Below are 22,809 nucleotides of genomic sequence, written 5' to 3' on the forward strand. Positions count from 1 at the left end.
CTAGGACAAGGAGAAGAAGTCCTGGGTAGGGTGTAACGGACATCAATACCCCTCCCGTCACGACCCCGGGAGCGCCTGCTCTGTACCGAAGCCTCCCGCTGACCTCTACCACCACGTGGCACCCTGGAACCCCTGGGGCTACGACTCCTCCCATCTCTACTAGTAGGCCGCCCCTGCCGACCATACCTAGGGGCTGCCGCACATTCCCCTGCCGAGCTGTCCGAGGGGGAGCAGTGCCGACCCGACCTCCCCCGCGCCTCCCGGGACCCCTGCGACCTAACGGGTGATGGACTATCGCTACCACTCTCAGAATCCGGGCCCCCCCGCCGCCCGACCACTACCGAGGATCCCGGTCCCCGACCTCCTGCATTCTTCCGACTGACCGCTTCCGTAACCCCTTTTCCTGCGCCTATCCCCACCGCCCCTTTACCCTTACCCCCCTTCTGACTAGACCCCGACAGCCCGGACCCACCCACCACCCCTACGGGGGACCCGCTTTCCGACCTGGCCACCTCATGAGACCTCCCCCGCCCCTGGAACTCACCCCTTTCGATCTACGTTTACGCTTAGGGGCCCCGGGACCCTCCCCCCTTAGGACTAAGGCCTGGGCACCCCCCACTGGCCTACTCCCGCCTCTCTCCGTGGCAGAGCTCCCCTTAACAACCTTCCCGCCAAGAGGGCCCCGGCCGGAGCCCCCTGCACTTGCCTGCTGCCTCCCAGGCCGGCCATGCGGTCTCCCGGATCCGGCCTCGTCATCCTCGGTACTCTCCGATGGGGGGGAAGCCCGCCCAGACCTCCCCTCCGTGGGTCTTGCAACGCCAGGGGGCCGCCCGGCCACTTCCGACCCGACAGCAGCAGCGCCCCCGTCCACGACATCCTTCTGCCTCCGAGTGCTCGTCCGAGGCTCCGTCCGCACGCGGGGAGGCAAGGCCTCGACCACGCGGCTCCCGGGCCTGCTGCCGGTCGCAACCGGAACCCCACTGCTTCCGGGGACAACTTCACCGGGCCCCGTGCCCGGGCTCAGCCTCCTCGGGGGCCTCCGGGCCCTGATCGGTCTCCCGCCATCGCCGTCCCGATCCGCCGCCTCCGCCAGGGCAGGGCCGAGCTGTGCCCGTAGCCAGTCCACACCCTGATGCCGTGCTGCCGACCTGATCCCCTCCAGCAATCGCTCCACGTCGTCCATTGGTCCTGCAGAGGAGACAAAGAAAATCCAACCGAGCAAAGTCCGCGCACACCGAGGTGAACACAAACTCAACCGGGTAGAAAGTTAGAATGACTCACCTAAAATGGCTGCTCATTTAAATAGCCAATCCTACTTACCCATAATCCAACCCTTGCTTACTTCCTCCTAAGCCCGCCTCCTAACCCCTGTCAAGGCCTTTTTCCGCTTAGCTGCGCTCTAGCTACATGGGGCTACAATTCTGTGCTAAATTGGCATCTGATGCCAGCAGGCACAGCATGCTGGTTCTAGACAACCAATGGTGGTACAGTCCACCCCTCAGTGATGTCCCTGTTCTCCTCTCAGTATACCCTCCCTCTGGTGAGGGGGAAATTATGTCAGATTAGGAAGATCGGGCTGAGGAAGAACTTGGCCTTGGCAATTTGTACCATAATATGAAGTGAAGGCACTCAAAGGGTCAGCGATGATTGAGCACTTCCTGATCGAGAGTGGTTGGAGTTACACTTCTGGGAAACAGCAATTACAAGGCAGCTGTCCTTCATCCAAACTCTTCGTTTTATCAACATGGCAGGAGAGGAGAATTGTACTGTCTATATCTCTGCTCCTCTACAATAAACACCCTATCATCAGCATCTATAGCCATTTCAAAAATAGAATTTTTCTCAACACACATTTATTACACTTATAGTCCATACAGCAACAATGTATTTATTTAATTTTGCAACAAAAACTAAGGGGGATTCTGCCCTACTTGCCCATATGGACCCGCTACTGCTGCATATCAGCAGGGGAAAAAGAGTTGAATTAATAGTCACAGAGGTGCACTTCATATTCATTTTGGGCAGGTCATAATATAGGTCCTCGCACTGCACAGAGGTCATTGGATACTGTGATATGGATGTTTTTGTACAGTGTGCATTTATTAAAGGTTTGACGGCTTGATATGTATATTCATGGTGATGTAGATAGATAGATAGATAGATAGACGGACAGACATAGAGACAGATAGAGAGAGAGAGAGAGAGAGAGAGAGGTAGACAGATAGATAGATACATAGATAGATGATAGATAGATAGACAGACAGAGAGACAGATAGAGAGGGAGAGACAGATAGATCAATAGATAGATAGATAGATTGATAGATAGATAGATAGATGATAGATACAGATAGATAGATACATAAATAAAAGAGAGAGAGAGAGAGAGAGTGCGAGAGAAGGAGATAGATACATGGATACATAGAGACACAAGGCTTGGTTTTATATTTATTTATTTTTAAATTATTATTTTATATTATATTATTTTATTTATATTTTTGAAGATATTCTTATGAATGTTATCGCATGTAGAAAACTCTGCTTCCTTATCTTTCGTTTCTTTGTGCATTGAACTTTGTGGTTTAAGGTGATTAAATGTAGTCCTGTTTTATTTATTGTAAACTGAATTTGGCAGAGGTTCAATAATCAGTCAGCGCTGCTAGTTTTTTTTTTCTGTGTCCTAAAATGCTCTGTCACCTTGCTTCTCAAAGCGTTCATTAACAGGGCCCTGCGAATCTCACTGTAAAACAGAGGTGGGAATACATGTGTCTGTTGATAAAATTGTTAAAAACTAATACAAGATACAAATGTAAAACAAACAAAAAAAAGCATGAATGTGACGTTGGGTCATCTTCGTGTAACTGCAGAGATGGGATGGATTTTTATAAATTATTCTATTAGTGCATACAAAGGTATTTTCAATAAACAGTGAATTGCGGTGAATTGAAAGTCACCTTTGAAATATCTGAATATAAGAATATAATAAGTTACAAAGTAAGTAAATCAATCAATAAATAAATAATAAGTAAGACAAAGCCAAGTGCAAATATCATTCTTTTGAAGCCAGAAAGGGTTATAACAAATATAAAGGAGGTGATTTATCAAGGCAAAATATGTGCTATTTTGGGTGCAAAATGTAGAGAAACATTATATTGGTTTCCATGGCGATTGCTCGTTTTGAGGACTTTGCTTTAAAATAGCACTTGTTTAAAATAGCGCCTGTTTAAATCTCCTCTCCCCCCTAGCCGTGCCATTTTGAGGTCAAGGCTTTACTAGACTAAAACTCTCATAAAAAAGATATAAAAAGATAAAGATAAAAAATGGAAATAAAACTCTCATAAACCCAGAGAAACACTAAAATATATGGCATCCACTGTATCTACGCAGCTGTCAGTTGAAAAACATGTTGGCGATACCTACAAAGCGATAATGACTACAGTTTGTTTTCCTCCAGTGTGCTTTATTAAATGATGGTACAGCCCAGTCATGGACCTCATCTCCACCAATTTCATTCAGTTTAAACAGCACTCCATTCTGAGCTCATATCAAAGGTCCATCTGTCCTTTCAATGTTAACATGAATGAATGCTGGTAGTTCCTTGAATTGTGTGTCTACATGTATCCTGTGTGCTAGCACAGACCATGATCCTATGCTGTAACTTTCCCTTTCAGCATGCTGTGCAGTGCTGTCTAGAATGAGGAACCGCCCAAGACTACATCGGGATTTATGTCACCAAGACCAGGAAGTGACACTCATGATTCTACTCATTTAGAGGATTGAAAGGTTGGATATACATAGCATAGCTATCACTGTCATCACATTCATCTTCATCGTGGAAGTGAGCAGCACGTTAGGGTGTGAAAAATACCATCTAAACGTTACTTAAAAATTACCAATATAAAACAATTACATAAAGAATACAAATTTTGCATTAGTGATCAGATATATACAGAGATAGCCATGATTGTTCATCCGACCTTCAAAAACATAGCAAGCTAACTTGGACTCAGACAAGAGAAACCTGAACAAAGAGAGGAGGACAATTTGGTCCTGCTCTATATTTCCCCGCACACATCAGGCACATCCCTTGCCTTCACCAATCTTCATCATGATTTTCTCTTCTCTTTCTGTCTATTTATTGATGTTGCTGAACAACCATCAGATTAATCAGTGGTTCTGGAGCCCATTGTCTACCCTACCTACAAACACACTTGGCTCCATGTATAAGGACTTCATAGGTAAATCCCAGATGAATACTCAATTTATTCTTATGCTCCTCAACATGAGATCATGATCATGATATTAAACATTGTGTCCAACTATAAAAATAGTGTATGTATCTTTTACCTAGTATATATCATTGCCAAGCAGGCTCGTGGCTTCCTCTTACTAATTAGCTGCTACTTTGTATTTAAAAAAAAAAAAAAGTTTAACAAGTGTACAGACCCAGCATGTGTTTTCTGAACACCAGCCCCTGACAGCAAATCCTTATAGCAGATCCCAGTATTTATCACAGTCAAAAAAGAAAGGCTCTCATTGGGTGACAATGATAAATAAAATGTAATGTGTCTTTAAAAACATGAAGTTCTTCCCAAACCTAGTTCATTTTTAAAATCCAACTATTTCTATAACTATGCCCTTCTCTGCATTTTTTATGTTTACTTGCGCCCTATAGTAGACATATTTGTGTTTATGCGGTCTAAAAAAATACAAAAAAATTAAATGGAGAAATTCACACAATTGCATTAATCTCTATTCTGGAACTGAATGCATCGATCTTGATACTTTTTAAACCATCGTTACAGGCTATGCCTTTTATATGATACAAAGATGAGCCTTCACACCTGTCAATAATCAATGGTCAGTGTGCGTTGGCTGTTCCAAAACTGAACTGGATTATGATGTCAGGTATAAAATAAAATGGGCCATCATATGGGAGAAATGTTGGTATAAGTTATAGGTGATTTTCAGTGGAACAGATAACTGGTGGCGACCCTTTAAAGAAGCAAAAGTTTAAAATCACTTTACTGCCACTTTGCAGAAAAACAAAACAAAACAAAACATGTACTGTACAGTTTAGTTGGTATTTGTAAAAATATCCCATTGATCGGATTAGAAAAAAAATTCAATTGCTTAGGGCTGAATTTAAACTAGTTAAGTTAATTTTCTCTTGAATTCTAAAATAATCAATTAACCAACTATTACTGTCTAGATCTTAAGCCTATATAATCCGTAACATCTATTAGGAAAGATGACTTCATATGGTTGCCAGTTCTTGAAAACACTCATTGTAACACACAATATGTTTAAAACACTCCCAGGGGGAACAATAATTACTGGATGTACCAAGGTGCAATTTACAAGCACAACAATAACTAATCCAGGGACCAGTCCATTGTGCTTTTCAGTAAAACTCATTGTAGAGTGTATTTACCAAACACAAATTAATTTAAAGCCATATTGCAAAATTCAGTCTATAATAACCGAGCAATTGACTTTTCCAAACCGGACTTCATAGTAAATAAACTCTGCTACCTTCTAGGTTTTTTTTTTTAAAGTTACCCTCCAAGAATCTCACTATGGCATGCTATAGTAATTAAGGTGCTAGGATGACTAGTAGATTTTTTGTAAATGGTTTGGCTACTTATTAAAAATTGTAATACAGGTGAAAAACATATATAACATAGTTGAGCACTTTAGAACCATACAAATAAAATAATCTTACAATTGTGTCCTATTAAAGACCACGCAAAGCTATAGTTGGTGCAGTCTACGCCAGTCTATTCACCAGTATGACATAAACAATACAAGCAGAGAAAAATTGATAGTGCAGATGGTATTTGTAGGACTGATGTCTATGAAGTGATATTGAAAAAACAGTCGGAGTCTGAAATTACGTCTCAATTAGTTGCATGGTTGTGCTCTTCAGGTAGAACCACACCTTAAATCTAAGGGATTCAGATCTCAAACAGATAAAGAGATAAAAACACCAATCATGTAATATGTACAAATGTATCACATTTAATTGGCTTATATCATTAAGCTCACCTTGGACAGCACCATTTAAATATCCGGTTCTCTGAGGTTGAGAGGCTTAGTGTTAATTTATGGGATGTCACCTCCCCTTAGGCAGGTTCCAGGAACTTGAAATCAATGTGGAGACCAAAACTGCTAGATGAACAATTATTTAACATTGTATAGTTGTAAAACAATAACTGATTAAAAGATATTGCACTAAGCAAGCTGTCCCAATTGGTAATATATGCCAAGATGTGTTTGGCTGTTTGTAGCTTCCTCAATCGGCAGTAGTTATACTAATTAAATTGGAAGGATGCCATGACACTCAGGGTAATGTAACCACTACAGCCCTGTGTATCTAGGCTACCAGGCTATCTATCTATCTATCTCTATCTGCCTATTTTTTTTCTGGACCATGAATCATGATTCATTTATGTTACTCCATGTAAGACATATGGGATAAAGATAATGGGAATTGAAGACCAACAACAGCGCTGAGTCACTGGATGTAAAGGAAATTCTACCACTAAAAACTGCATAATTGTGAGCGGTCTGTGCCCTTCTAAAGACCCGCAGTACTGAAATTTAATATTACAACCTGAACCTCATATAATCATACACATAAATAAGGAAATGAGGAACGCCTGTTGCCTGTAAATGAATCCATTGAATTGGTTACCAAAATCGAAGTTATTTTTCCCTATGGAATTTGAGAAAGCCCCTGGCTATTAATGCTTGCTTTGATCTGCCCTGGAGGTGCGTGTTTTCAGTGGGATTATTGGCAGTCATATACTCTTTGTGGACCCCTTATGTTTCGCGTAAAGGCAATGATACTGTGTTAGCCAGTAGAATTGGCGACAGTTGGTTAATAATATAGAAACTAACATCTAAGAAGCTAGTAAAAGTATTAATCGATAACACTAATGTCCAAGCTTCATATATGCAAGAGAATGGCGATTGGGATCTCTAAACTTCACATGATATCTCCTTGGTGCAGCTCTATGGCAGTCTATGCGTATTAGTCTCTCTAAGTAAATGAACAACATGAATTATTATAAAATTGAAAAGAACATACGTAGGAGGCACATGTCTTGAGGAATTTTGCTTTCTATATGACTGTTTTTTGATATTTTGTTGCTATTACCATGCTAAAGAAGAGCAAGATTTAAAGTAAGGATTCAAAAAAGAGATAAGTAATTTGTGGAGGTAGGTTGGCCATCTTGTTTATACAAACAAGTAGAGTTTACTGATCAATGTTTACAGAAGGAAGTAAGGCATTATTTGAGAGGTATTCCTTAACAGAAAGAGATAACGAGATCTGAGCTTACAAACAATGTTCAACATTCAAAAATCTATTTTATCACACCTTAATGTATATTTAATGATCATCATAATCACTAGAATAAAGCAACCAACTCCCAGGACACAGCCATCAGGTAGACCTGAGTCTTTCCTTCTCCCAACTCCCTTTCAAGCACCTTCATCACTCTCACCCAACATGGAAGGCAAGGCCCAGTTCCAGATACCAAGGTGCAAAGTTCTACTTTCCTTGCAGGTTATATGGGGTTCCAAGGTTACTGATGGCTGTTTCCTGTATACAGAAGCCCCATCTGGCATAACACAAGATAGTGGCCACAGTTCGAGAGAAGGCCATCTCTATGTCTTCTATAGGATACAGCTTTCCAAATATGATGAAATGATCTATCAATCTATCTATCTTTCCATCAGTCTGTCTGTTTGTCATTTTTCTACCAACCTGCGTGTCTCTATGTATATGTATCTAATCTGTCCATCTCACTAGACTTTAGAAATGGTTCCAGCTCTGCTAGGCGGCCAAACATTAGTCTTTACGATGAAGGAACATTAAACAGAAATAATGTCTGCTAATAAAGAACCTTTTAAAGAGTGTTGCTCAGACCTGAACCCTAACAAAATTAGCATTCCTAATATATTACTAAAAAATGAAGACTGTGGTTTAATAAAAATGCAGTGGAGAACGATTCCGGGTACTGAATGTGAGTCATTAGGAGAACTGAGACGACAGCTGGCCATTAAAAGCAGTAGTAACTTTAAAGGCTTCTTCAGTTTGCTGGAATGTATTTTAATGATTATGTGCTAAAAGATTACAGTCGCAAAATTGGATTGAAAGGAAACGGCATTGTTTGCATGGTTCAGTATTTTCTATATTGGACATTTACACACACAGATGTGACATGCTCGAGACAACTGGATCCTATTATTTGAACAGAAAATTTCCAATATTAACAGTCAATGGTAAAACAATAGAGATAAACATTTAACATATTATTTTATTGATTCCTAACCTTTATAACATGTTTTATTGTAGCCTACAATCCATGTAGACCAGTTAAATCCCATTCAAAAGGTTTAATAGTATAAATATTTATAAAAAGCCTGTATCATAAAATATATCTATAATCTTTAAACTGGTCCGAAAACATGATCTATCTATCTATCTATCTATATGTCTATCTGTCTATCTATTCATCCATGCAGAATAGATAATGTATGAAATTGAATCATCCAAAAAAAAAAAAATTAAATATATTATGATGATGGTTCCCTAGTCAGTGTATAGAAAGCCTGATGGATTTATGGTAGGGTGTAAATATAATGGATTTAGTACAATTATACAGTTTTATTTAATTTGTTAAGCAGTATAAATAATCATAATACATGAAAAACATCAATGTTTAAGGTCTTTGACTGAAAAGAGTCGGAGTCATGGACTGAAACAATGTAATTTGTTATGTAAGACCACTAAACACGCTTCTTCAGATATTCTATGTGTATGTGTGTGTATGTGTATGTGTGTGTATGTGTATGTATGTTTTTTATAATTTTATTTATTTATTAATTTTTTTAGGTGCAGCAGGGGGGAGCTAGCACACAGGGATGTGAGCTGTAGTCTTATAACACCACCATTCGTCTACTGATTTAACGGGAGCTATGTAGCTATGTTATGTAGCTATATTGTTGTCAATATGCTGAAGGAGTGAGGTAGCTCACAGAAATAGCGCATTGTGGGGCTTTGTCCTCTATACTGGATTAGTTCCTGGATGTCTGCAGTAGCAGAGGCCTCCAGTTAGCCTGCCAGACTAAGAGTAGTAGGTGTGGTGTTCCTGGGGTGTTTGCGAGTGACAGTAGGGTGAGACTGAGAACATTCAAGGTTTCATCAGACATGCAAGTTGTTACGGTGGCAATGGAGTCATGAAAAACAATATCGTTATCTCTTAAATGGACACTGTCATAATTTTATTTCATATCTTAGTGTGATCTTTAGGTTATGGTCATATAATATAACAACTGATTAATTTTTTTCAGCTTGCAGTATTTTCTGTAAGGCGATTTAAAAAAGACATTGCAAAATAGTGAGCACAGGGGCCATATAACTTTCAATCTGTCCGAAGGTGTATAACGAAAGAGGCAGTGGGAAATGGAGGAAAGTGATTTCTTCAACATATGCAAATTTTAGAATACAATAATGAGAAGGTATAACATAAATATTTTAAATCAATGATGGTGTGTAGCCCAGACCAATAGAAATTGAGATATATGAAATCTCTTCTCGCAGTGGCATACACACAACCCATGGTGCCCCGGTGCGAAAACTGATCGTGCCCCCCCCCCACGCACTTACTCTGCACGGGCCGGGGGCCGCAACACATGGCGGCGGGCACCTGGTCGCAGAGGTCGCAGGGCTGCAACCCCTGCGACTGCGGTATGTACGCCAGTGCATGCAGATACACATACACTTAAAGGACCACTAAAGACACCCAGATCACATCAGCTCAATGAAGTGGTAATGGTACCTGGTCCCTCTAGTTTTAACCCTCTAGCTGAAATGATGTTTCACTGAGGGTTAATCCAGCCTCTAGTGGCTGTCTCATTGACAGCTGCTAGAGGAGCTTCCGCTATTCTCACTGTGAAAATCACAGAGAGAAGGCGCTGAACGTCCATAGGAAATGCTTTCCTATGGGCGGTTTGAATGCCCGCGCGGCTCTTGCCGCGCATGCGCATTTGGAGCTGAGAGGCGGATCGGGGCGGAGGGATCCCCAGCGCCAAGGAAGTCCGGCGCTGGAGAAAGGTAAGTGCTGAAGACACACACACACTCACACGAACAGAGGCATACACACTAGCTAACAGACAGACACACACACTCATGAACAGACGCATACACACTAGCTAACAGACACACACATTTACGGACAGACATACACTCAGTGACAGACATACATACACACTCACTGACAGACAGACACATACACACTCACTTACAAAACACACACTCACTAACAGACACCAAACAGACTCACTAGCAGACGCACACAAACTAACACACTCAGTAACACACACACACAGTAACACACTCACTGACACACACAAACTAACAAACACACTGACACAAAAACTAACACACACACAGACACAAAAATCAACATCAACACACACACTCCAACACTAACACACACTGACACAAAAACTAACACTAACACACACACTCTAACACACACGTTTTTTTAAAAAAAAATTAATCCCCCCCAGCCTCCTTACCTTTGGGAGTGCTGAGGGGATTCCCTGGGGTCCGTTGTTGTCACCCGGTGGACGCTGGTGGGCGCGCGAGGGCGCACTCTCCCCTGAGAGTGACATTATCTTCCGGCTCCGATATCAGTGCAGCGCGCGAGGGACCTGAAGAGGGAGCACACATGGACAGTGCTCCATCGCGTGCCCATCAGCCCGTATGCCGGGTGACACCAGGGCCAGCCGGGTGACATACCAGGTCGCAGGGCGGCCGGGCCACCTCATGGGCCGGGGCCTGTCGCAGCCCCGACCCCGGTATGTACGCCACTGTCTTCTCGCTAATCTAGGAGTGTCCGTTTGACAGACCCAGATATTGCTTAGACAATGTGACCTTTGTATGTAAAAATGCACATTTGTCTCTTCTCCCCCTAAGCCAAATATGGCCAGGCCTTCCCTGATGATAAGTTGTTCAATGTTGTACAATTCTTACCCTCCTTCTCCTATTCCTCATGTTTGGGGATGAAGGAGTCCTGATTGGACGACATAATCATTACTCAAGTGCTTAAAATATATATATTTATTTCAATTACAGCACAGCTAGCACGTCTTCGTATTCACAGCCACAAAATGATTTACATTGGCTATTTTAACAGAATTCTGAAGGAACAATACACACACATAAACATATTCAGCTTGCTGTGTGTAAAGTGTGTGCCCTCTTTTTTATTTTACAAATAATGATGATTTAAATAGAAATTGCCACTTCTATAAATTAACCTTGTTACACCCCCTTTGCTTTCAATCAGATAACTAGTCCTGTTACTTCCTGGTTTGATTAGTTCAGTGAAACTAACTCAAGAGCAGGCAATTGCCCCGAAAAACTACCTTGCAAAGACTTCTCTTTGAGCTGCATTGGGACATCTGTGATTGGACAGCCACAGAACGGCTAGGCGGGGTTAGAAGGGGAGGGCTTGCAAAGACAAGAGATCTACAGCTTTTGCAAATTTGTTTATAGATATACCCCCAGTGAGAAAAAATGCATAGTTAAATTAATTCTCTTTAATTGTTTCATTCATTTAAAAATACTTTATTTTAAGGTAAATTATTATTATTATTATTATTATTACTATTATTATTATTATTATAAGATGATGCAATATCCTCTGCTTGCAAGGTTCAGTATAATTTGTGCAGAAGGAAAGCTATCATTTAGGAGCATAATACAGATGTGACACTATAAGTGTAAACATTTTTGCTTATACACCTTGTTATATTTTTGTAATATTTGTAAGTATTCTGTTCCTATTTTTGAAAATGTAGATTTCCAAAATGTCAGAACAATATGTAATGTGTCTGCGTATCACAATAATGCCACATACAGCAAATACCATCATTCTGTAAACAAATCTGTATTACATCACATTATGGGCTGTCCACTGTTCCGTATGCTCACACACAAATAGATTCCAGGGCTGGCAGATATGGAAAATTAATTAATTTGGTGAATATTGCTGCAAAATACATATTTCAAATTAAAATTAAACACGTACACAAGTATTAAGAGGCCTCCTAAATTGAGATAATACATTTATGTCAAGCATATTATGGTATAAACATAATTTCCTTATTTACTAGGATTTGCCACCAGCTGACCGCTCAGTCATACTGAATGAAGGTTAATAAATAGAGTAATAGGTCCCCCAGTTCAGGAGTAGATAGGATGGATGGCATGAACAAGTAGCTGTGGCTAAGGGATGGAAAAGGAGTGGGGACAATAAAAAAAGCGGCATGAGATTGAACAATGGTGATCCTGGTGATCCTGGTGATCCTGGTACAGTTAACCGGACACTATAGTCACCAAAACATCTTTAGCTTAATTAAGCAGTTTTGGTATATCGCTCATGACCCTGCAGTCTTACTGCTTAATTTACTGCCATTTAGGAGTTAAATCACTTTTAAGCAGCCCTGGACATGCCTTCCTGCATGTGACTTGCACGGCCTTCCTAAACACTTCCTGTAAATAGTCATCTAATGTTTCCACTTCTTTTTGCACACACTGTTTAATTTAGAATTTCTTATCCCCTGCTCTGTTAATAGCTTGCTAGACCTTACGATTACCTTGTGATTAAAGCAGTAGACCTTGTGATTAAAGTTCAATTTACAGAGCAGGAGATAAAAAAAAATAAGTTAACATCTGATTAAAAATTAAACCATTTTTCATGCAGGCTGTTTGAGTCAAGCCAGTGGAGGTGTGGTTATGGAGACAGAAACGACAGTTATTAAACTCCTAAATACCTACACCAAAACTGCTTCATTAAGCTAAAGTTGTTTTGGTGACTATAGTGTCCATTTAATTAGTATTCCAGAAGGGCAATACAACTGAAATAAACACTCTTTAAATTAATGTTTATGGACATCTTTGAATAAATAATTTGCAGGCTCTTTCCACTCCCCTTTTCTGACATCCATCATTATGTACATTTGGTCAGATTGTTAGTTATCTGACCCAATGCTCACTGTTTTCTTAATGTCCCTGCCTTGGTGAGCTCATGCTACCAGCAGCCTTTACTATGAGGTCATTTTCAAAAGTAACGGACAGTTGTAAAATAGTGAGCATTGGCTGAGATAAGGGACAATCCTACAGTAGGCGTATACAGATGGCTGTCAGAAAGGGGAGGGTAGAAGGTAAGCAAAAGATTTTGAAAAAATTCTAAATAAAAAAGAAGCAGAAGGATACTATTACACAAAGATAATATTGTGATTTTAAAAAGTTTGATGACAGCGGTCCTTCAACATTACCACACATAACCTCTCATGCGTTGCACCCCACACACTTAAAGGACCACTATAGTGCCAGGAAAACAAACTCGTTTTCCTGGCACTATAGTGCCCTGAGGGTGCCCCCACCCTCAGGGTCCCACTCCCGCCGGGCTGAATGGAGAGTAAGGGGGTTAAAAACTCACCTTTCTCTAGTGCTGGGCTCCCTCGGTGCTGGGGACTTTCCTCCTCTTTTGTCCGTCATCGGCTGAATGCACATGCGCGGCAAGAGCCGCGCGCGCATTCAGCCAGTCCATAGGAAAGCATGCTTTCCTATGGACGCTCCCGTCTTTACTGTGAAAATCACAGTGAGAAGCGCGGAAGTGCCTCTAGCGGCTGTCAATGAGACAGCCACTAGAGGCTGGATTAACCCATTTGTAAACATAGCAGTTTCTCTGAAACTGCTATGTTTACAGCAGGCAGGGTTAATCCAAGAGGGACCTGGCACCCTGACCACTTCATTAAGCTGAAGTGGTCTGGGTGCCTATAGTGGTCCTTTAATAACAACATTTCCCATGATGCTCGGCAAACTTTTAGATTAGATATTGGGGATTAGGAAAGTTTACAATCTAGAAAGAAAACTCAGCATTTCATATAAATCCTACCAATGACTTCTACATTGGAATGGGATGGAAATGGTTGATAGGAACCTTAGTGCTTTGGAACACTGATATCACAGAAAGGAACTTTCAAGCGTTATTACATAATGTTTTGTTAAAAAAATATAAAAATGACACTTGCAGTTGGTGCCACCCGTCAAACACAAGAACAATCCGTGGCTATTTCTAAGAAATGGATCTCCACTTTGAAGCTTTGTGTGGGATACAGAAATCTCAGTGTCTAAAGCTGACAGATATGACATATTTCACATGGTTAGCCCCGAAGGGAATATTATATTTCAAGACTCGTCACAGATAAACTTAAAAAACCTTCGCCATCATAAACTCACAAACCCTCAATTAAATCGCTGTTATTTATTGCCCTTCAGAAATATTCAGCATTGCCCAAAATTTTACACGTTGACTTTTTTAGCACAAGGGGAAAAAAAAAAATATATGATCACTGCTAGAATAACTATATTTATAGCAATTATAGATCATTAAAATTATTTAAAAAAAATCTAGTTTGGATTGCAATCTTTGTCACTTTTTTATTTCTGCATTAAATAATTGCATTCTTTCTATCTCTCCTTGTTCCCTATATATTTATCATAGATAGATATTTATTAACTAAAAGGCGACTTTACACTCAGATCCAACAGTAGTCCCACTCACTCTGAGATTGTGAATGGCTGAATTTAATAAGAAAAACAGCTGTGTGTGCAAATAAATATCAAAAACCTTAATAAGGGACATGTTATCCATAAAAAAACAATGAAGTTGCGGCCTTAGGTGACCTTAATCATTTATACAAAACAAGGGAATACATTTAAATACCTTAGGTGTCTCACGTTTGCTCCCCTTACGTCGTGTTTTATAGGAAACATAAATAAGGTTAAGGTTTGCTATAAATGATCAGTTAGCCAGGATCAATCAGTATTTACATTGCGAAATCTGCTTATAAAATAATCGTGTTGGATTTTTTTTCTGGTGGTTTAAATGTGTAACTGCACCTCTAAACTCAAAAGCAGATTAGCAAAGGTTGGTCTGTTTCTCACAACTTGTGCCAGGTTTAATGAAACAATATAAGAGAAAAAAAAAAAGTCAAGAATCCCAAAGAAAGATTTCAAATAGCATATATAATTTTAAATAAATGAATGAATAAAATTAACTCACCCAAATGTACAAATAAATAATTACAACAGGTCTTGATCTACCCCTTCAGGTACAACATAGAACATCCAACAAATTGTCTTTATTGTCATCAAAGTTCTGCTGTCCGCTAAGCGTATACCACTAGCTTTATTTAAAACATGTTGCAATATCTTAAATGTCACGCCAAAGTTGTGTACGATTCGTTTTAGATTCTATTTTATCTACAGCACAGATTATTTTCAATTTCTTCCTTGTACCTTCCTTGTATTGATCAACCAAGATACAAACTACTTACAAAAATAAAAACCTTATTGCAGTTTTTTCATTAGTGAAGAGCTTAAATAAATTGTGTAAATCCCACACACACTATCTTCTAGCTCAGAGCTGCACAGCTGTAACATTTCTCAGCTGTGTTTTTTTTTTGTCACAATTTACAATCCAAAGCAAATTTATGTTCATTCTTACTGTCTTTGCAAATTACACTGCGCAGCATTTTATTTGCTAAAATCCTTCCATCGCAACCTTAATTGTGCCGTAATACTTACTGCGTTTACAAATTACACTAGGCAGCATTTTATTTGACCTCTTTGTTTGCAAGAGAATGCCTACCATATACTATTGCGGCGTGTGTCATTACTTACTGTTAACATTAAAATGTTCCCTCTTAATGCCTGTAAAAATGGCACTAGGTAGCATTGGATCTGACTAAGTTTGCCGAAACCAAGACATATATTAAAGCTGGCAAAGTCAAGCACATTGAGAGCAAAACTGCTCAAAGCCAAAATACACAGATTGTTTATTGTGAAGATATAGGTACAGCCAGATAATTGCATTGAGCAAGAAAAACAGTGGAGTCAATTAAATAAAAAAAAACTTAATTTATGTGCTAATCTGAGTAGCATGTAAAGTCTGCTATAGAGTCGCACGCAACTCAAAAGCAGGGAAAATGCAATTTAGACATTTTCAGAGCTCAGTCAGCTCTAGGTTGGGCTGAATGTTTGTCACTTGTGAGTTTACATCATATAACACAACATAAAAAAAGTGCTTGCACAGCACACCTGCTCATTGGAACTGCTGAAATATTCAGGATTTGTGTACATGCGCTTCAGTGAATGTGCTGCTGTACCTCTCTGCAGAGACCGAGTAATACATTGTCATAACTTTATAACGATAACCAATTTAGCCAACTAGCTAAATAAAATTATTATTAAAGAATTTCTGTTAGTCTAACAAAAGAAAGATATTAAAAGACAATGCCATATTTCACTATTTTGCTTTTAAATAAAGAATTGAGAACTGAATGAATAGTGTGTTTATGTTGCATGGTAGCGCAATTATTTATCTGGAACATTTTCTTAACCCATACATTACCAGGGCTGTGTAAATCCTGGCCTTTTGTGGATATTATGACGTGTAATTGGTCCTGAAGTGATTTATAAGTCATCCTCAGTTATGGTTCTAATGACACCAGGCACAGATATACTGTTACCAATAACCATGTGCTGAATGTCACAGAGAGTTTGTGTGTTGATTTATCTACGGGCTTAATTCAATGAGCAGAGATACAGAGGGATTCAAATATTTCTATTTTATTGTGTGTCACATTATTTGTAGTCCAGGTAAAATGTAATCTATTATTTGATGTCTTGCTACAAGTGAAGACATAAGACATATGGTAAAATCACATCAGTTTAACATCCAGCAAAGTCATTTGTTAAAGGGAAACTATAGTGCTAGGAAAACAAAAAAACAAACTTGTTTTCCTGGCACTATAACTTCCCCCTTCGTCAAGTCCCCCTGCCCCATGGTGCAGAAGGGGTTAAAAAAACCTTATGTCACTTACCTGGGTCCAGCTCTGATAACCCTCAGCACCGGCTCAAATCCGCGTTCACTCCTCACCCGCCAAGTCAACTGGCAGGGGAGACCTAATGTACATGCACAGCAATGGCCATGCTTGCATTATGATTTCCTCAATGGAAAAGCATTATTCACTGCTTTCCTTTGTGGATTCCGGTGACACTGGAAGATTTCATGCATAGCGTGAGGACATCCAGCGTCATTTAGGCGACCAAAAGTCTGGTAGACAGCCACTAGAGCCTCCTAGCTAGTTACCTTAGCAGGTAATTATTGCAGTTTATTTAAAATCCAGAACACTTCAATGAGCTAAAGTGGTCTGGTTGCCTATACTGTCCCTTTAAACATGTAAAGGATGGGGCTTGCAAGTGAAATCTGAAAAAAACTTGAGGATTACTTTATAGGGAGATCCTGGGCATCAACACAGCATTACTGCATATGATAGATATTATTGGCCTCAGTTCATGCTGTATTGTATGGAAGCAAGCCTTCATCATTCTGAGAGGGAACTTATATAAACTAGGAAAGCTGATAACTGTTCATACTTCCTCAACCACACTTCCTCTTACTTCCTCAACCCTGTTTAAGAACGAGGGGTTCAGTATAAAGTTCCACATTTTAGTTTCTATGGAAATGGAAAGTAAATGGAGATTAGCAGTTGGCTGGAGAGTAGCACTGCCAAACGCCATTATTAACAAAGCACAACTGTAGATGTGCATACAAATTAGTTTCATTGTCAGAAATGTTCATCAGAATTATATTGTGATATGCTGGAGATGGGTTCTAAGGACAATCAGGGTGCAGGGATGAATGTTATATCTTGCAGACTAAAACATAATGATACCTAATGATATCTATTTTTTTTAAAGATGGGTATTGATTTTTGTTTTTGAAAATTTAACTTTTTTAACTTGGTTGAGCAGCCGTGTTGGATGAGACGCTACTGTTTTGTGACCAACTGCTGCTCAACGTAAATTGTCTACTGCTGCAATTTCACACAGAGCAATCGGGAAACCTATCAGTTCGCACATTAAATGACCTCATCCAATACAATCTTTCTCCCATCTACTGAGCTCCATCTTTCCAGTCAACCGATCCTCAGATATATTTAAATGATGTACCTTCTCGTGCCTTACTCTTTGGCACACATACTCATGAGCCATGAGCAGTGAATCACGGGACATGATTTTTTTTTTTTTTTTAAGATGGCACCATCTCCTTGTTTAACCCCTTAAGGACGCGTGACATGTGTGACATGTCATGATTTCCTTTTATTTCAGAAGTTTGGTCCTTAAGGGGTTAAAGGGACACTATAGCATTAGGAACACAAATGTGTTTTCCTAATGCTATAGTGTCCTGCAGCCACTTAGTTTACCTCTCCGTCCCAAGTTCATGAAGAGGTAATTAACCTACCCTTTCTCCTATGCTGCTTTACTCTCTCCGCCACAGTTCCCACTTCGGGATTGATGGTTTTAAGCAGTGGGAGGCCGGTGCTCATGTTTAGCAAATGATGGTCTTTATTATACTTACAGCGCCTCTAATCACTGTCAGATTAACACCCACTAAAAGCATTTGCATTTGCAGGGTTAAAACTACAGGGACATGGCACTTAAACCACTTCATTGAGATAAAGTGATTTGAATGCCTATAGAGTCCTTTTAATATTTTTGTTATTTTTGTTATCGACGCAAGGCTATTGTTTTTGATGTATATAAAGCAAAATAGCTCTTGTAACTTATTGGGTACACCTATGGTAAAAAAAATACTTTGCCGGTTATCTCATGGGAAATGATCATTTAATTGTCTTTCATGTGTTTTTATTCATAACTGTTGTGCTCTGTAAATGTGAAAAGTAATTTTTCAGACATCAATATCCTCTTTGTCTTGCAAGTTGCGTTGTTGCGCAATAAAGATCAGTGTTCTGTCAAAAACTACAGAGAACACTCAACCCATATGTCATGCAGGGGTTTTGGCACATTTTCACAATTCACAAAGTGTACAATCAAGTTACAACAAGAAATCATATTTTGTACCTCTCCACAGTCCTAATCCGAGCTTGAATTGTCAAACGTCACAGAAGAAGAAGAAGGAAATTCTGATTTGGCTGTCTTGGCAACATTAATGCAAAGAGTAATCACTTTATTGTTTACTGTCTAAGTCTATATTTTCTCAGGCATATTATGTTTTAATATTTATTTCATATATTTAAGGTTAGGTTTTGTTTCATTTCTTCCTGGGTTTATGGAAGAGAGAAATGAATAAAAGAAAGAAAAATATTTGAAGTTATTATAGCCAAGGAGGACATTTGTTGTTTATGTAATTTATAAAATATTTCTACAGTCATAAATTGACTCTAAATATGTGTCTGTACAAGTTATCATGAAAAATTGTGTAACTGATTAAAGGGAAAAATCCTTTGTGATACCAGTAACTATCCAAATCTTCATTACTTCTTCAATAAATCAAGTAGAATTGGGCTTACAAAGGGCAGTAAAATCTTTATCCCCTATGCGTTTCGTTCGCTGTACAACTTACACATCGAAAGACATGAGGTGAGATATCATTCATTCACATTCCTCTGTAACCAAAATAAATGGCTCAATTCTATAACCTGTTACTGTATTTGCTGTGAATTGACAAATTTAGAACAAACTGGAAGAGTTGAAATAGAGCTTTTTTTTTCCAATTTAGTTTTTTTACCTCTAAATTATGCAAGTTGGTTCTCCAGACACTAGCTGGCTATCAAGTGAAAAAATCCCTAAAGATTTCAATAGGTTTTTGTTTTATCAAAGTGAAGGAATGTCGCTGTGGCCAAAATGTTGTCATGGCACATTGCGGGTAGATACTGCACTTTTTTTTTTTTTTAAATGGACACTACACTCACCAAAACATATTTAGCCTAATGAAGCAGTTTTGGTATACAGATCATGTCTCTGCAGTCTCACTCTGGTATCCTGACTCGGCTTGTTTTCTTGTTTATCTGTTTTTTTGGTTCCCTGACTTGGCTATTCCTTATCGTTATCCTGATCTCTGGTTTTCCTTGACTTTGGCTATTCTTTGACTATTCTACCTACGTTAAACCCAGCCATTCTAAGGTCCGGTAATACGTTTTCTATTTGGGTTATATTCTGCATGCTTGGGTCACTTGTCGTGACAGAATCCATTTTGTTTTCATGCAGACTGTGTAAGTCACAGCCAGGGGAGGTGTGGCTAGAGCTGCATAAACAGAATCAAAAGTGATTTACCTCCTGAATGACAGAGAATTGAGCTGTGAAACTTCAGATGCATGATCTATACACAAAACCGCTTAATTGAGCTAAAGTTGTTTTGGTGACTATAGTGCTCCTTTAAATAGCTACTCTTAAATTGGGCAAGCTGAATACTCCTTGGGCATAAAATAGTCTAGGAATACACATGTAGTTGAATAGGTGGAATGTACTAACCTCTGGATACACTAATGAGGATCAGAAAGGTTGAAATAATTGTCTGGGTTGTTGTATCTGTTCTAAAGACTGGACCAGAGTATTTCACATATGCATTGCCCTTTTAAGTAGGAATCCTCCCTGTATACAAATTGTATATGTTTGTTCGGGATTGAAATAAGTAAGATAAAACTTGCTTAGACCTGAATGGGAAGGCAAAAACCAACAAATTATTAATAAAGAAAAAAAAAATGGCTGTTCAGTATACTAAGAACGTAAGTGATTATTTTTTCCCTGTTTGGAAGACGTTTGGAAGACGTTTAGGCCAAAATGGGCCAAATTAAATTAAACTACTGAAAAAAAAAAAAAAACAATTAGCAAAAAAAAAAAAATACATGAACAAAAACAAAAAACAATGCAACAAAAATAATCCAAGTTTTGCCCTGTGAAGGCTCCACAAGGAACGATGCTTCAAAGTGGCTTTTCAATGCATTGAAGTCTCATTAGAGCACTCTGATTAGATGGCTTGAATATGCACAGGTAATTCTTGAGAGAAGTTAGTCTTGCCTGTCAGAACACTCTTGTATTACAAAGAGGGCTTCATTATTGCAAAGTTCTAAGTTTTCAAAATTTGTATTGCTGGTACTGTTAATGTTAGTGTAGTCATGGAACTCAAAAACCATACACAAAAGTTTATATTTTTAAGAAGCAGATTCCAAGGCTAGCCTAAACCTAACAGGCAAACTTAGGTAAAGGACAGAGGACAGAAATCTACAATATCTGGAATGCTAAAGATTGCCTACCCCCGCACCCCCTCCTTATTAATGAACAGAAACCATGTATGGTAGGGGGGGAAGGGATGTACCTGGCATTAACAAATACACAAGCCTGTGTGTTGTACATATACCCATACATTAACATTATGGTTGTAGTGCAAAAAAGTATATACCAGCTTGATGAAAACAATCAAAGTAATTATATAAAATATCTGTAGTGTGCCAAGAAGCCCCAATCTACATTAAGTCAATTATCTTCAGTGTTGAAGAAAATGATCAATATGGACTCGATTGCTTTCCAGTCCTTTGAAAAGTTAGCTCATTTAACCTGATGTCTGTGAACATAGTTGGATAGAATTTGAACCTTTCTGCACCAGGTTGGAGTAATTATATATATAGAAAATTGTTCCATACTTACCGTGATTTTCTTTTCCTGGATATATCCAGGAAAGATTGGACCAGTCAGAGAAAATAGACCAAACCTAATAGTAGGACTTATTAGTGTAGGATCGTCTTGATTGCAGAAGAGTAGCTACAACAGCTGAAGAAAACCCTTGGCCTTCTAACACTTCCCACTCTGTCTCCATACAAAGAGATGATGGGTTTCTTTGTAATAGTGCAGGATTGGACTCTGAACCAGAAGATCCCGAATAGATGATAACCTCCATGGGGGAAAAATCGATAGTCTGTACATGAAACCATGGACTTCTGGGCCAAAAATAAATTATGGCTATTCTGCCTTTCTAGTGATTATCTTTTTAGGACTTGCCAAATCATGGAAATTGGAAGAAAAACTTAACTCAGGTTGAATATATATAGTTTGGAGGAAAGACGAGACACGGGGGATATGATAGAAACATTTAAATACATAAGTGGAATCAACACCGTAAAGGAGGAGACTATATTTAAAAGAAGAAAAACTACTACAACAAGAGGACATAGTCTTAAATTAGAGGAGCAAAGGTTTAAAAATAATATCAGGAAGTATTACTTTACTGAGAGGGTAGTGGATGCATGGAATAGCCTTTCAGCTAAAGTGGTAGAGGTTAACACAGTGATGGAGTTTAATCAAGCGTGGGATAGGCATTAGGCTATCCTAGACTTAGGATAAGGCCAGGGACTTATGAAAGTATTTAGAAAATTGGGCAGACTAGATTGGCCGAATGGTTCTTATCTGCCATCACATTCTATGTTTCTATGTTTCTATGAATCTCCACTTGCGAGAGAGTGCATTTGTGCCCACTGCTAGAGGGTAATATAGATGAGAGAGGAATGCTGAAACTTGGTGATTTAAAGCTGAGATCATCAGGTCCACATCCGTTCTCCACCACATTTTCACGATTCTCCTAAAAATGATGGGATTCAGCTGCCACTCAAATTTGTCCAGGTGATGGCAACTGAGAAAGTCTGCCCTGATCTTGTCTGGACCTCGACCATAGAGTGCAGAGAGACCCAAAAAATGTTTTTAAACCCACTCCATCATTGGAAAAAGCTCTTGAAACAGACACTGACGTCTGAGGTGAGCCTGATTGTTGACATACGAGACAGCTGTTTTGTTGTCCATCTTCAGTTTCACCCAATGTCCTGAAAATTGAAAATGGAAAAAAGCCAGGTATGCTGCTCTCAGTT

Source organism: Pelobates fuscus, chromosome 4 (genome assembly GCF_036172605.1).
Source record: "Pelobates fuscus isolate aPelFus1 chromosome 4, aPelFus1.pri, whole genome shotgun sequence".
Lineage (NCBI taxonomy): Eukaryota > Metazoa > Chordata > Amphibia > Anura > Pelobatidae > Pelobates > Pelobates fuscus.